General features: G+C 38.5%; 1 protein-coding gene across 3 annotated transcripts in view; it reads right to left on the bottom strand.

The window, feature by feature from the left end:
- si:dkey-246g23.4 (uncharacterized protein LOC559426 homolog) overlaps nucleotides 1-11,630 on the bottom strand; it is a 34,769-nt gene extending 23,139 nt beyond the window's left edge. For 2 of the 3 annotated variants that reach the window (XM_066685613.1, XM_066685611.1), the window contains exons 1-3: nucleotides 11,489-11,630; nucleotides 8,016-8,112; nucleotides 7,563-7,616 (exon numbers count right to left, since the gene is read on the bottom strand). The gene's annotated coding sequence lies outside the window, so the exon portion shown is untranslated. Of the gene's footprint in view, nucleotides 1-7,562; nucleotides 7,617-7,734; nucleotides 7,863-8,015; nucleotides 8,113-11,488 lie in introns of those variants that run through there. The other variant, XM_066685612.1, reaches the window with a different exon arrangement.
- Nucleotides 11,631-12,571: the final 941 nt, after the last annotated feature.

The following is a 12,571-nucleotide window of genomic DNA, read 5'->3' on the forward strand; positions in this document are numbered from 1 at the left end:
CCAAGTTCCAAGCTGAAAACACATTCAGCATTTTTCCCCCCCAAGTATATGGTACAAAAGGGCCCATATAATAAGTCAAATTGCACTCACTTTTTTGAGATTTGAGAGTTTGATGTCTTGGTCATGACCCTTAAGAAATTTCCCAGGCATGACCAACTGTGGAGTGGCCTAGCCATAGACCACTGGAGGGTTATATCCCTTCCTTGGCCTGGGAATGCCTGGGGATCCCCCCAGGGAAAGCGAAAAAGAACAGGAATACTTGGGCTCCTTAGCTATGTCTATTGCCACCATGTACCGGACAAATCAGAAAAGATGATATTGTTCATTACTCAGTTCAGAGTTATAAGGAGTGTTTCAGCCTTGACTCATTATAACCTCAAGGTTAAAAAAAAAAGTTATAGAGCTCCTTTTGTGCACAACAGTATAGGGAAATTAAAACAGCAAAACAAACAAAAAACAAATTTCAAAAGATAATGAAATTAAATAAAATAAAAACAGTGAAGAGAATTTTTACAAATATATAAAAAAAATCAATAAATACATTTAGAACTCACACAGGACATTTTAAAAAGTGATGGAACAGTAATAAAACAAAAATCTAAAAAATTCTAATTCTGACTACAATGATAAGACACAGGAAAACAGGAATGAAAACATAAAAGGCAATTAAAAATTATAGTGCAATAGTGGAGAGTTGTATAGCTCAGTTGTAGGCACATGAAAACCTAAACGAATTTAATCTTGATTTATAAACATCTGCAGTCGGGGTTCATCTAACATCATTGGGGAATTTATTTCAGCTTTGTGCACCATAAAAACTGAACGCTGCTTCAACATGCTTAGTCAGAGCTCTAGGTTCATCCAGCTGACCTGAGTTCATAGATCTGAGAGACCTACCAGTTCATATTCTCTAAGCGTATCAGAGATTTATTGTGGGCCCATTCTATTCAGTGATTTATAAACTAACAGCAGCACTGTAAAGTCTAGTTCTTAATGCACCGGAAGCATGTGTAAAGATATAAGAACTGGACTAATGTCCTCAGTTCTTTTGATGCTGGTTATGTGCTTCTCTAATTCTGGATATATTTTAGTAGTAGCCTGTTTTAATTTATTCTGCCTTTCTGACTGGTACTACTTCTGTCCTCTGATCTGTGGGAGATAACTGGTTATTAGGTCCTGAGCAGGTGCTTGTATAATTGTTTCTATGAAATAAAGTCTGTACATGCAGCAGAGAGGCTTCAGCCAAATGCCTTCACGACAGCAATCAGGCCAAGACTAAACTGCCTGACCAGATGATGGTTATTTCTCCACTTTGCATAACTCTGACGGTCAGAAAATTTGGCATTGCCCTCATTCTTGCCCCGTTCTGTAGCAGGGGCTGTTAATCTGTTTGCAATTGGATTGTCCTGAATGAAGGGCATTGCAAAGTTCCCAGCCTAGGCTTGGACAGGATCAGAGCTTCTTAAAAAAAAAAGCCCAAAGGACTGAATCAATCATTATCAGACCTGGTGACAGAGGCCAGTATAGGCCTATGTTCCAAATTCCTCTCTCTCTCTCTCGTTGTTTGTGGGATCTAAGAAGCTTAAGCCTACACTACAATTTATCTTAACCCATTCTTTTAGAGATTTGTTAATTGCTAAAATGTGTGTAGACTCTCCTCATAATTAGAGAATTGAGCTACTTTTAGAAACTCACAGCTGGTGTTATCTCTACAGAAAAGCATGAAATGCAATCAGACACTTTAGAGCAGCTGTACATAAGACCATGATCACCATGCCTAATGCAAAATCTAGATGCAAGGATACTAAAAACCCCAGCACTGTAATGTGGAGTAGTGGAACTGCCTTGATCTATTCAACATATTTCCTTGACCTTTATCATCAAACTCTCACAGATACGTTCCATCATTTGGTCTTAAATCTTCCCAGAACAAAATAATTCAGTTAAATGAATACTCAATTTTCAAACAAAGCAGGTGTACACAAACTTAATTTAAAAAAAATGTATGGTCTTGTTATTATTAGAGTAAGAAAACTTAAGTACATTAAAAATGCTGTAAAAAATTCCTACCTTACAGCCTACTATATCCACACCCACTGGAGCGGTGATCAGGCGGAAAATTCAGAATTTGAATGAATGATTGAAAGGATGAGTGAATGTTGTTAAATAACTAGGGGAGTCTCCCCCGTGCTTACATTAGATCTGATCATTGACATGTTCTGACCTTCCGCCCTCACTCTATAAAGTCCTGGTTTTTACCTTCATTGTTTTTGTCATTTTGGATGCATTACTGTGGTGGTGTTGAGAAGGGCATCCTCCTCTGGCAGTCCTTCCCTCCTGGTGGCTCCCACCCAAAAAACACAGGTGTCTCTGTACTTACCCAGATGGTCCTGCTGCTGACTATAAAGCCAGGATATCAGAGGAGCTGCAGGTTAGGCATAGGTCACAATTCTATTATATAATTATGCTGATTAAATTTGTTGGTATATCTTTCATTTTGTATTATAATAATTTCTATTATCTATGTGATAAATTCAATGGTTTTATAAACAAAAAATCCTCAGAATACTTCCAGGAGAGTTAAAGACATTGAACACTAACCACTGGAAAAATAGACAATGCAATGCAAATTCCCCAGATGTAGGAGTGGTTTTGTTGATTTAATGTAGCCAATGGTTTGGAAATTTTCCTCTGTCCGTTTTTATTTTCTTTTTCTTTTTTTTTTTTTTTAATATCCTCATCCAGATGAATACAAACACTGCAGCATTATCATGCCAGTCCAGTAGTACATCTAAAAGAGACAACAAAACACCACAACACATGAGAGAAACAGAGGCTTAATCCTAAAACACTCCATAGTTCCTGTGTAGTTTTCAAAATTCTCCACCTTAAAGAGCAATTTCGAAATACCTCTGTTGTCGGTGTCCTAAAATGCATTTTTCGTGTGGACCTGGGCCAAAATGCAGACAAAAACCTCAGATTTTAAAAATAAACGTGTCCTCGTGGACACAGCTTTAATCTTCCAAAGATATTCCCCAGACATATGTTTTGGCGCTGGTGATGGAGAGTGCTGTCTAAGATGTCAGTCCATAATTTCGCACAGATATTCAACTGTGTTGAGATCAAGTGACTGAAATCCGTAACACATGATTTAGATCATTTTCTCACTCAAATCATTCAGTGACACCTCCTGTCACCTCAGCTCTGTGGATCCAGGCCTTTTCATCATGGAATGCAACACTTGCACCAGGATAGTAATGTAACATTGTATTATGTCACTCTATCATTTAGGGAAGAGAATATAACATTCCAGAACCACTGGCCCTCACTGTAGGTGTTAAGCATAGAGACCTGCACTTTTCTATTTATGTAAACCACACATACTACTCACTCATTTCTGGGGAATATGGTGGAGGGTGGCTAATTTGATAATGTCACTTTTGTCTACATTTCTGTGGTTGTGGATTGACTGTTCTTGCTGATACACTGATCATTTCTCTATTGACATTCTCAGTTAAGTGAAATACAGCTAGAAACTAATGCATATAACCCTTTACCCACAATTGTAACCCAATTTAAAAGACATCTATTCCATAGGTTGAAATTATGTTACTTTAGCCACTATTCCTATCGATACACTGCCATTTTAAGTGTCTGAGGTTTGTAGCTGAAGTTCCTGTCATCTGTGACTTAACTACTAAACATGTTTATACATGCCCAAAGCCATGGTAGGAACTGCCCTCTTAAGAACTGGCCACTGGGTTAGAGAATGTCTGACATGAACTGTGAATAGACAAGTACAAACATTGTGTAACAACATGGTACACTATATAGCTAGAAATGTGTAGACAGCCCTTGTTAGTATTTAATCCATTGTGAACCAATTGTGGACACAGCTTGTATAATCCTCATAGAAAAACAATAAATGTAATGGAACTCTCTGCCCAAAGTGAAGTGGGGTATAAAGCCCTCCAACATTGGGCTGTCGAGATGTGGAACTGGAATGTCGTCTAGCACCAAAGGAATGAGTTGGACTGGTGTCGGATAAATAGAACCAGTCATCCAACATTAGTACCTGACCTCACTAAAGTTGCTGTGGCTGAATGTTATCAATTCCTCACAGAAATGTTCTAACATGTTGTTTAAATCCTTTCCAGAATAGTAGACTGAAGCAAAGTGGGGCAAACTAAGGTGCTAACTAAAATTTGTGCACAGATAAAGGAAGGTCTCTCTACCGTATATCACTCATGCTCAGGTGTGCCACACAGGGGGATGGCAGCCCATAAATAACATTGAAGTGATGGTTTAGGTGTCCACAATCATTTGACTGTATAATATTCCAGTAGCTGTATAAAGATACAGTTCAGAGATTTTTATTGCAGTGTTGTAGTTGGTGAAAATTTGACACCTTTAGCTTTTACCTTGCCCAAGTGCTTTCTCACATATCCCAATGAAAGTATTGATGTTCTTTTCATTGATGCATTAATCCTACACCTAATTCCAGGCCTGGGGAACTCTTGGAAGAAAAGCACATGGTGAGGAGGATCTCTGGACCTAGCAATCTAAATGATCTCTTAATCTTCCACCAGTTTTTAATCAATGATTACCAAACCACAAGACCTCTCTTCATCACATACCAGGATTTGTTTTTATCCCCTCTGCTCTGGTTATCTAAGCATGACAGGTTCATAATACTTAGGAAGAGCTTCCATTAACTGTACAGAAATTCTGGTAACACTTACATATTTAAATAATTATAATGCCCCACTGAATGTGTGTGTGTCTGTGTTGCCCTGTGAAGGACTGGCACCCCCTCCAGGGTGTGTTCCCGCCTTGCGCCCAATGATTCCAGGTAGGCTCTGGACCCACCGCGACCCTGAACTGGATAAGCGCTTACAGATAAAGAATGAATGAATGAGTAATGCCCCACTAAATGCTTTTATTAGACTTTTGTTGCTTATAGCTGGTAAATAAGTAGCGTCATTCAACAATAACCAGGGTGACAGAAAAAGCTTGGGAACAGATTATTTCTCTATTTTTGCATCACAGCTACGAGTTGAGGGCATCATGTTAGCACAGCAGGTAGTGTTTCTGTCACAAAGCTCCAAGGTCATGGGTGTGAGGAGTTTGGTGTGTTCTCCACATATATTTGCTCTGGGTACTTCACTCCCACGGTCTAAAACACGCGTTGGTATGTGGACTGGCGACTCAAAACGTGTCCATAGGTGTAAGTGTATGAGTGAATGTGGGAGTGTTTGTTGCCCTGTGAAGGACTGGTGCCCCCTACAGGCTTTGCTCCCGCCTTGTGCCCAGTGATTCTGGCTGGGCTCCAGACCCACTGTCACCCTGAACTAGATAAGCGATTACAGATGTGAGTGAATAAATGAACTATGAGTTGAGGACATCCACCTAATTTTTTGCTGTGTTTCAGTTCACAGTAACAGTGATTTGGAATATTAATAATAAAAATAATAAAACAAAATTTGTGTTTTTGACAATCTTGTTCAACTACAGCTACAAGTCACCTCTTATGAATAGACTGACATGCAGAAGTGAAGGCAGCCACCACCTCTTTTTAAACTCCTCGTAATATAACACCATTTTACAATTTTGTTTGCTTTTAGGATAAGACTAACTCATCAGTTGTGTGGTCTTAGTGTGGCCCTTCTTACCTAGTAAATTACAGACTACGCCACTCCCTAATACTAAAGGGTGGGAGAACTCTATTTATCAATATTTTTCCTCAGTCATGGACCCTTAAATATACATAGAACATACAGCTGTTGATTCAAGAACAATATTTCAATGTCACTGCTCTCCATACACCTGTGGATTTGGACCAACACGACCAGATATGAATGTCTAATGCAAACTCTCAAACTTAAAAGTACATATCATTCACTCAACCACTCAATCACACCAAGCACTGGGCAGGGCTGAAGTATGCTTAGCTGCCCCTCCACAGCCACCACGGTTCCATATAAGTAGCTAAAATATTCTAAGCTCTAAAGAATGGGAATACAACTCAATACATTACCAATAACTATAAACGTTAACCTTCAGGAAAATGACATCAATTCCCTGTAGGCCTTATTAAACTGTCATAGTCAACTCAATCAATAATATACACCCCAAACCACCAGGCATAAAATATAAATGATTTGAGTATGACCTTGTCATAGTGGGCACTTAAACACAATGTAACCATACCAGGCATCAAGATATTGCACATTCCCAAAAAACAAATTGATCTCAAACAATACAGTTGATGATTTTAACACCAATAGTAAATATTAGTTATGGACTACTAAAAATATTAGGGAATTTTAAAAGAATAATAAAAAAAAAACCCTAAATAGTTCCAGCTTAAGGCTTTAGTAATACAGGGAGAGTACAATTTGTTCAAATATTAAAAAAAAAATAAATAAAAACTAAAAAAAAAAAGAATATAAACCTGGGGAAAAACAGCTGTTACGTAAATGTCTGCACTCGTCTCCAGGCACTCCTGTGATTCCACCGTCTATCACCAATTTTACTGCAGGTGCCGGCTATGCAAACCACAGTACTGCATCCAGCGTTTTCTTATACACAACCAGGGAAACAGTCAGAGCACTCCAGACTACCGTGGCGTTCTGAACATGCTTTTCATCAGTGGCGGCACACTACGGATCTCGAAAAACCTCAATATATTTGTGTTTGGTTCTCAAATCCAAAATGCGTTTTTCCTTCTGGGTCCTAGTGCCCCTCTTATTCCCTCCCAGCTGGGTCTTAATGCTCATCCGGCTAGGCCCTAGTGCTACAGTTCTCTCTCAACTGGGAACTACTAATGGGAAAAGAGAGAAGGCCATTCTACCCTCACAGAGAGACTGGGGCCAGTTCTGCTGTCCTGGACTGCTGGGCATTACCAGGGATCAAATTCACAATCTCCCAGTGATAGGGCTAGTGTTTTGACAGTCACACCAATTGGAAGCATATACTTAGTTCTTCATGTACGATATACAAATAAAAGTCCTCAAATAAATGAGGTAGTTCATTTCACTTAGCGCTTAAATACATAGCAATGACCAGCTTGTTCATTACAGCCTTTTGATTTGATATGGTGCATGTGGGTGGGTGACACATTAAAATGGCCCCCTGTAAAATGTCATCCAAATTTTTTGCATAATTTCAATATAATGTGAAGACATTTCAGTGGAGAGTGCTGAAAAACTGGTCATTACTTGTCCTCTTTCCTCCCTGTCGAGTCCACTGGTTCAAGTATGACTCAATCTGTGCTTATCTTGGCAGTGTTTTGTTGTGCTTGGAGACAGTGTTCCACCTCCAGAGATTTTTCACAGTGTTAAAGACCTGTTCCTTATGGAGTAGTGCTGCAAGCAAATGGAAGTTATCCTCTGTAGCACACTACCCTTTGGTAGAACACACTGTCATGCACTTTTAAAGCTCATGAAAAAATTCACTTTTGCAGTTTTGTAAAACAACCACTCCATAATAGAGTAAGAGTAGGTGTGAAACTTATAAAGAGAAGCCTACAAGCAAAGCCAGCAAATAATCAATTCTCTTACCTGCAGATCCAGCTCAGCATCCTCCAGGTGTGTTATTACTGCCAGGCTAAGGCCCTGTTCACCGAGGTAAACAAGCAGAGGGAGGGGGATGGTGGGAAGATATATAAATGAGTCAGTCTCATGAGAACTGCCTTTAACAGTTGGATGGGGCACAGACAGGAATAATCTGTACCTGTGACCGTTCCATCAGTAGCATTAGCATTGTTGTTAGTGTAAGTGGGAAAACAAAAAAATGATTAAATCTGTAGTTTAAGCTCATCTGGTTTAATAGATCACCTACAGTTACAGTGTGACACCAGTTTATAAGCTGGATCAATCAAATGAATTGTCATTATATCTTCTTAAGTATGTTTCAAATCCAAATTAAGCACATATTAATTCTTAACATACACACACACTACAGCTTTGAAAAGACGCGAAAAGGACACTTAAACATAGAAGACTAGTACTTACACGTGTCCTTTTTGGAGTGGCAACGTGTGGGTCACCCAGCTTTTATTAGTCCTCAGTGGACTAGGGTAAATAGCTGGTGCAGGGGGATCCAGTGAACCTGTAAATGGGAACAATACAGTTAATACCTTTTGTCATATAACTGAATAAATATATTTAGCTATAACATCTAGAATAGTATGCATGCATCAAGATCTAACCTGTTATCTTAGAAATTAAATGTGTTTATATTTTAACGTTCTTAGGAGTACACCCCTACTGCCATAATACTCATTTTGGTTTAGTCCAGGGTGGTGCTAATGGGGTTTATAAGGGGCTGGGAAACCAAAAATAGAGAGGAAGGAAGGACTTTGTTAGCTTGGATTCCGCGTGACTGGATCTTAGTTATGGACTTGGGGTAAATTATTACGTTATCCAGTGTAACTGGTGGTAGCCAGACCAACCACAATTAGCTCTCCTTCCTGAAGGAATGTAATTAATATATATATACATTTTTTGTAAATACTGTTCGTCCTCTATTTTTGCATGTTTTTCTGTGGTGTTTTGGTCTTCACAATAAATCACTCACTGTTGGAGAAACGCTATTCCTGACCCTGTAGAACCTCTTTTCACCAACTATATGCTCCCCAAAAAGGTACCTCCAGACCACCTGATCCACAGTACCACACCGACCAAACATCATGATGTTATTCACTTTCATTGTAAAAAAGAAGATAGAAAACCTAATATTTATAGAGGTCATATTATGCCCCTTTTCCTCAAGTAAACACACTTACCTGTGTGTGTGGGTGTGTGTGTGTGTGTGTGACATAGAGAGACCTTAAATGTGGACAGAATACAAAACACACACACATTCATATGCAATGCTTTGTATTTACAAAACATGCACGGATATAATATTCAATCTAATATACAATTTAAATTGAAATAACTGAAATATTACAAAGGGTCTTTTCAAGGCAATAGCCTAAAGCATATGTGTGGGTTTGTATATCTATGCACTAGGGGATAGATAGGGTGTGTGTGTGTCTGAATATGCCCATGCAGTAGGGGGCTAATGCGAGATGATAGGTTTGCTCTGCAATTCCACCCGAGCAAGATGAAGAGCCCATGAGGGACTTATTCACAGTCTGCGCCGATAGTTCAGCTGATTAAGAAGCAATCCGGCCCTGCCACAGCTGAGGGGACAGAGACGCCTCTTTCCCCTTACCCACTCTGTCTCTGGATAATCACAAATTACACTGTATATCTAATATGGGAGAGGAAGCAGAGCATCCAATATCCACTCAATTTAAGTGTTTTTCTCTATTTTTCTTGTTCTTAAATTTGAAGAAATAAAAATATGATGAGATGATAAAATTTGCCTGAAAAAAGGTGACTGATTCTGCTCATGACCAGATCTCCCCATGGACATATTCGCTTGAATGTTGTCTTCAGTATTTTCCAGTTGATTCAGCATGAGCAAAGTGCAGTAATGGGTCATTCACAGATTCACTCACAACAGAATGGAGGGGGAAATGACAGAGCGCATTATAGACATTATCTTGTGTAAAATGAGATCGAGTGATTTTATGGAGGCTACAGAGTTGAAGAGTTGTCAGATGTCTTGAGATGCTACGTTAGCTCAATGGTGCCTTCTCCTAATTGGATTTAATGCTACCATTAACTGGCCCACATGACTGTCTCTGCAATCACTTTCAAATCTAAAACAGTGCACTCCCACTAATCAAAGCTGGAAAAACAAATTTTAAGATGTGCGTTTCAGCTTTAATTGCAAACTTTTCATCTCACTAATACAATAATTTCCTGCTCAAAATAAAACAGCAGTCCTCTTTCACTTACTTTGTGTCCACACTAGATTATGTCCTGTGTTGCACCACTGCATTGACCGATTTCACTGGAAATCATTCCAGAATATAATTTTCTTCCAGTTCTCTCTCTCTAGATATCTTTGAGTGGGACACATTCATATAAAGTTTTTTTGCATATATTTGTATTAAATAAGGACACGGATAGTGTCATTGATGCAAAGCACAGTAGCCACTTGTGGCACAGTGCCTTAACGCGAGCGGGTGTGTGAGAAACCTGGGGTTTATTTCCTAACCAGTAAGTGAATATGTATGTGAATGAGTAAATGAGTGAGTTACAAACCAGATCCATAAGGTGTTTTGCATCAAAATATCCATCTTATTGAATATGAATAAATTGTATTCAATATGAGAAAAGTGTAGTCTCCACCTGCTGGGTCCCTAGGAGCCAGTCGACAGCAAAATTAAATTATTTTTAGTGAAAATAATCAGATACAAATATTTCCCCATAAAACAACAATATTTACATCACCTGATCACCTGCTGTGAAAGATATTGACTGTATGTTGTGTATGTTGGTGTTGAGCTGCTAGTAAGCAATAAGGAGTGAAAGTGGAGTGAGTGTCCCCTGTGAATATAGTTCACAACTTTTCACAATGACAATGGAGGAAAAAGAAGAACAGAACAAGGAAATTCTAGAAAATCACAAATAAGGAGATAAAGGGGCAAGTAATACTGACATCAAGCGTTTAAAACCGGAACTATGATGAAGTTTCAAAACAGTGGAGAGAGCTGTCTGCCTCCTCCCCCTCAGAAGTGAGGCTCGAACCAGTTGCCGGTTTGAGGAAAGTGAACGAACGAGTAAGAAATGAGTTTAAGAACTATGGACCATAATAACTGAGAAGAACGTGCCATAATCAACATATTTACACAGAAATGCGTTCATTCATCCACTGTCTGTAAGCGCTTTTCCAGTTCAGGGTCGCGGTGGGTCCAGAGCCTACACAGAATCACTGGGCGCAAGGCATTTACAAGTCTTTTCTATCCCAGTCCTACTGAAATATTTAGACTAGACATTTCCACTATAAATGTCGTTTAGGAGGCAGATCTTATTACTTGGTACAATTTTCGTAGTCAAACATTTCGTTCCACATTAGATACGCGTCGGTTTACGAGCCCTAAGGGCGTTACTCGACAGGTTCTTGAAGTCTCTGTTCCACCTTAAGAGCCGAAGCTAGCGCTAGGTTTATAAGTACAACTCGTTTTGCGACTTATTTCCCATTTTATTCATTTATAACAAACGACCAAATGTTCATCGTGTCACTAAAACATCTACCTACTAGTGAGACGCTTATATTTACTGTGTGCTACCAAGACTGATTTCTCCATTCCACCTTAAATAGGTGAATACGTTTTACACATTTTTAGTCCTTAATTTGTTTAAACACACACCACGGGAAAAAAAATGGTATTTACACATTTCAATCATGTTTTTATTCACCTTCTTTTGTATAAAACACAAAACACAGTCCTAACACATTTCAAACGTCGCTATGCCTCACTTTATTTATAGAAAACACACAACCTATTAATTAATGAATCTTTTAATCTATTCATATGCAACTGTACTTCTATGTATTTTTTTTTTCAGAAATATGTTGCTGTTACCTGTTCAGGAGGGAAATTAGCACTGGCTCTGTTCTGAGGTGTTGCTGCTTGTAAAATGTCTCCCTTTTCAAACATAAGGCCAATATTTCCTCTCATTCTACTCCGTCTCTGGTCAAGGAGATTTGTAGAAGGGCAATGGGGCTTTTCGGGTCCGGTAAAATATAACATTAACAATGTTCACTTAGTCATTTCATGGCTGGAGATAGTGATTGTAGACTTGGCCACACAGAGCGGTATGACAGGCAGGGCATCGGAGGGCGGGATCATAGGAGCTCTGCACGGGACTGGCCACTTCTCAATGACAGTATACTGCTTTAGCAACGCTCTGAGAGAGAATACAGTTTCAGCTTTGAGTTTCCTTAATGCAACACATTTGATTAAAGAGATCATACATTTTAATGTAGAAATGTGGATATTCTATATTTGAAGTAGAAATCTGTGTGTTGGTGTGTTGTTTCCAAAGCAGCAACAAAAATATGAAAGTAAAACTAAATAAAACAATAATGATTGTATAAAATAATCCATAGTTATCCAACAACTTAAACTTTTTATTCATTCCTTCTTCTGTAATCACTTCGTCCTGCTCAGGGTTGCAGTGAGGGCTAGCTAGGTGCTAGGAGATACTTTTTATTTTATTTTTGTAATGGATTTAGGAACATTGCTGTTTTTAAAAGTTTTTACATCTAAGGACTGTTCTTCTACCAGTCTCACAATTAAAAAAAAACCCTATTTAATATTAAGGAAGCACATTATCACTTGAAATTTAGGGAGTCGACGTGATGAGAATGTTTCTAACAATTATGACTCAGTATTTCATATTTATGATTTAGAAATTCATAGTCTGGACTCAAAGCTCATAATAATAATAAATAATTATCTCTAATAATTATGATGTAGCTTCTCATAAAAATGACAAAGGATCAAATCTCTATATTATGGACTGTGACTATTAAAAGATGTTACTCCCAAAAAACTTTTAAAAATGTGCAGTTTTTATCGCAATCATCAGTTACAGAATCAGTTTAACCGCTCCTTCTCTATGAAATCCAGTACAATCAAATTCAGGACTGTAATATAGACATG

This window comes from Hoplias malabaricus, chromosome 11, assembly GCF_029633855.1.
Source record: "Hoplias malabaricus isolate fHopMal1 chromosome 11, fHopMal1.hap1, whole genome shotgun sequence".
Taxonomy (NCBI): Eukaryota; Metazoa; Chordata; class Actinopteri; order Characiformes; family Erythrinidae; genus Hoplias; species Hoplias malabaricus.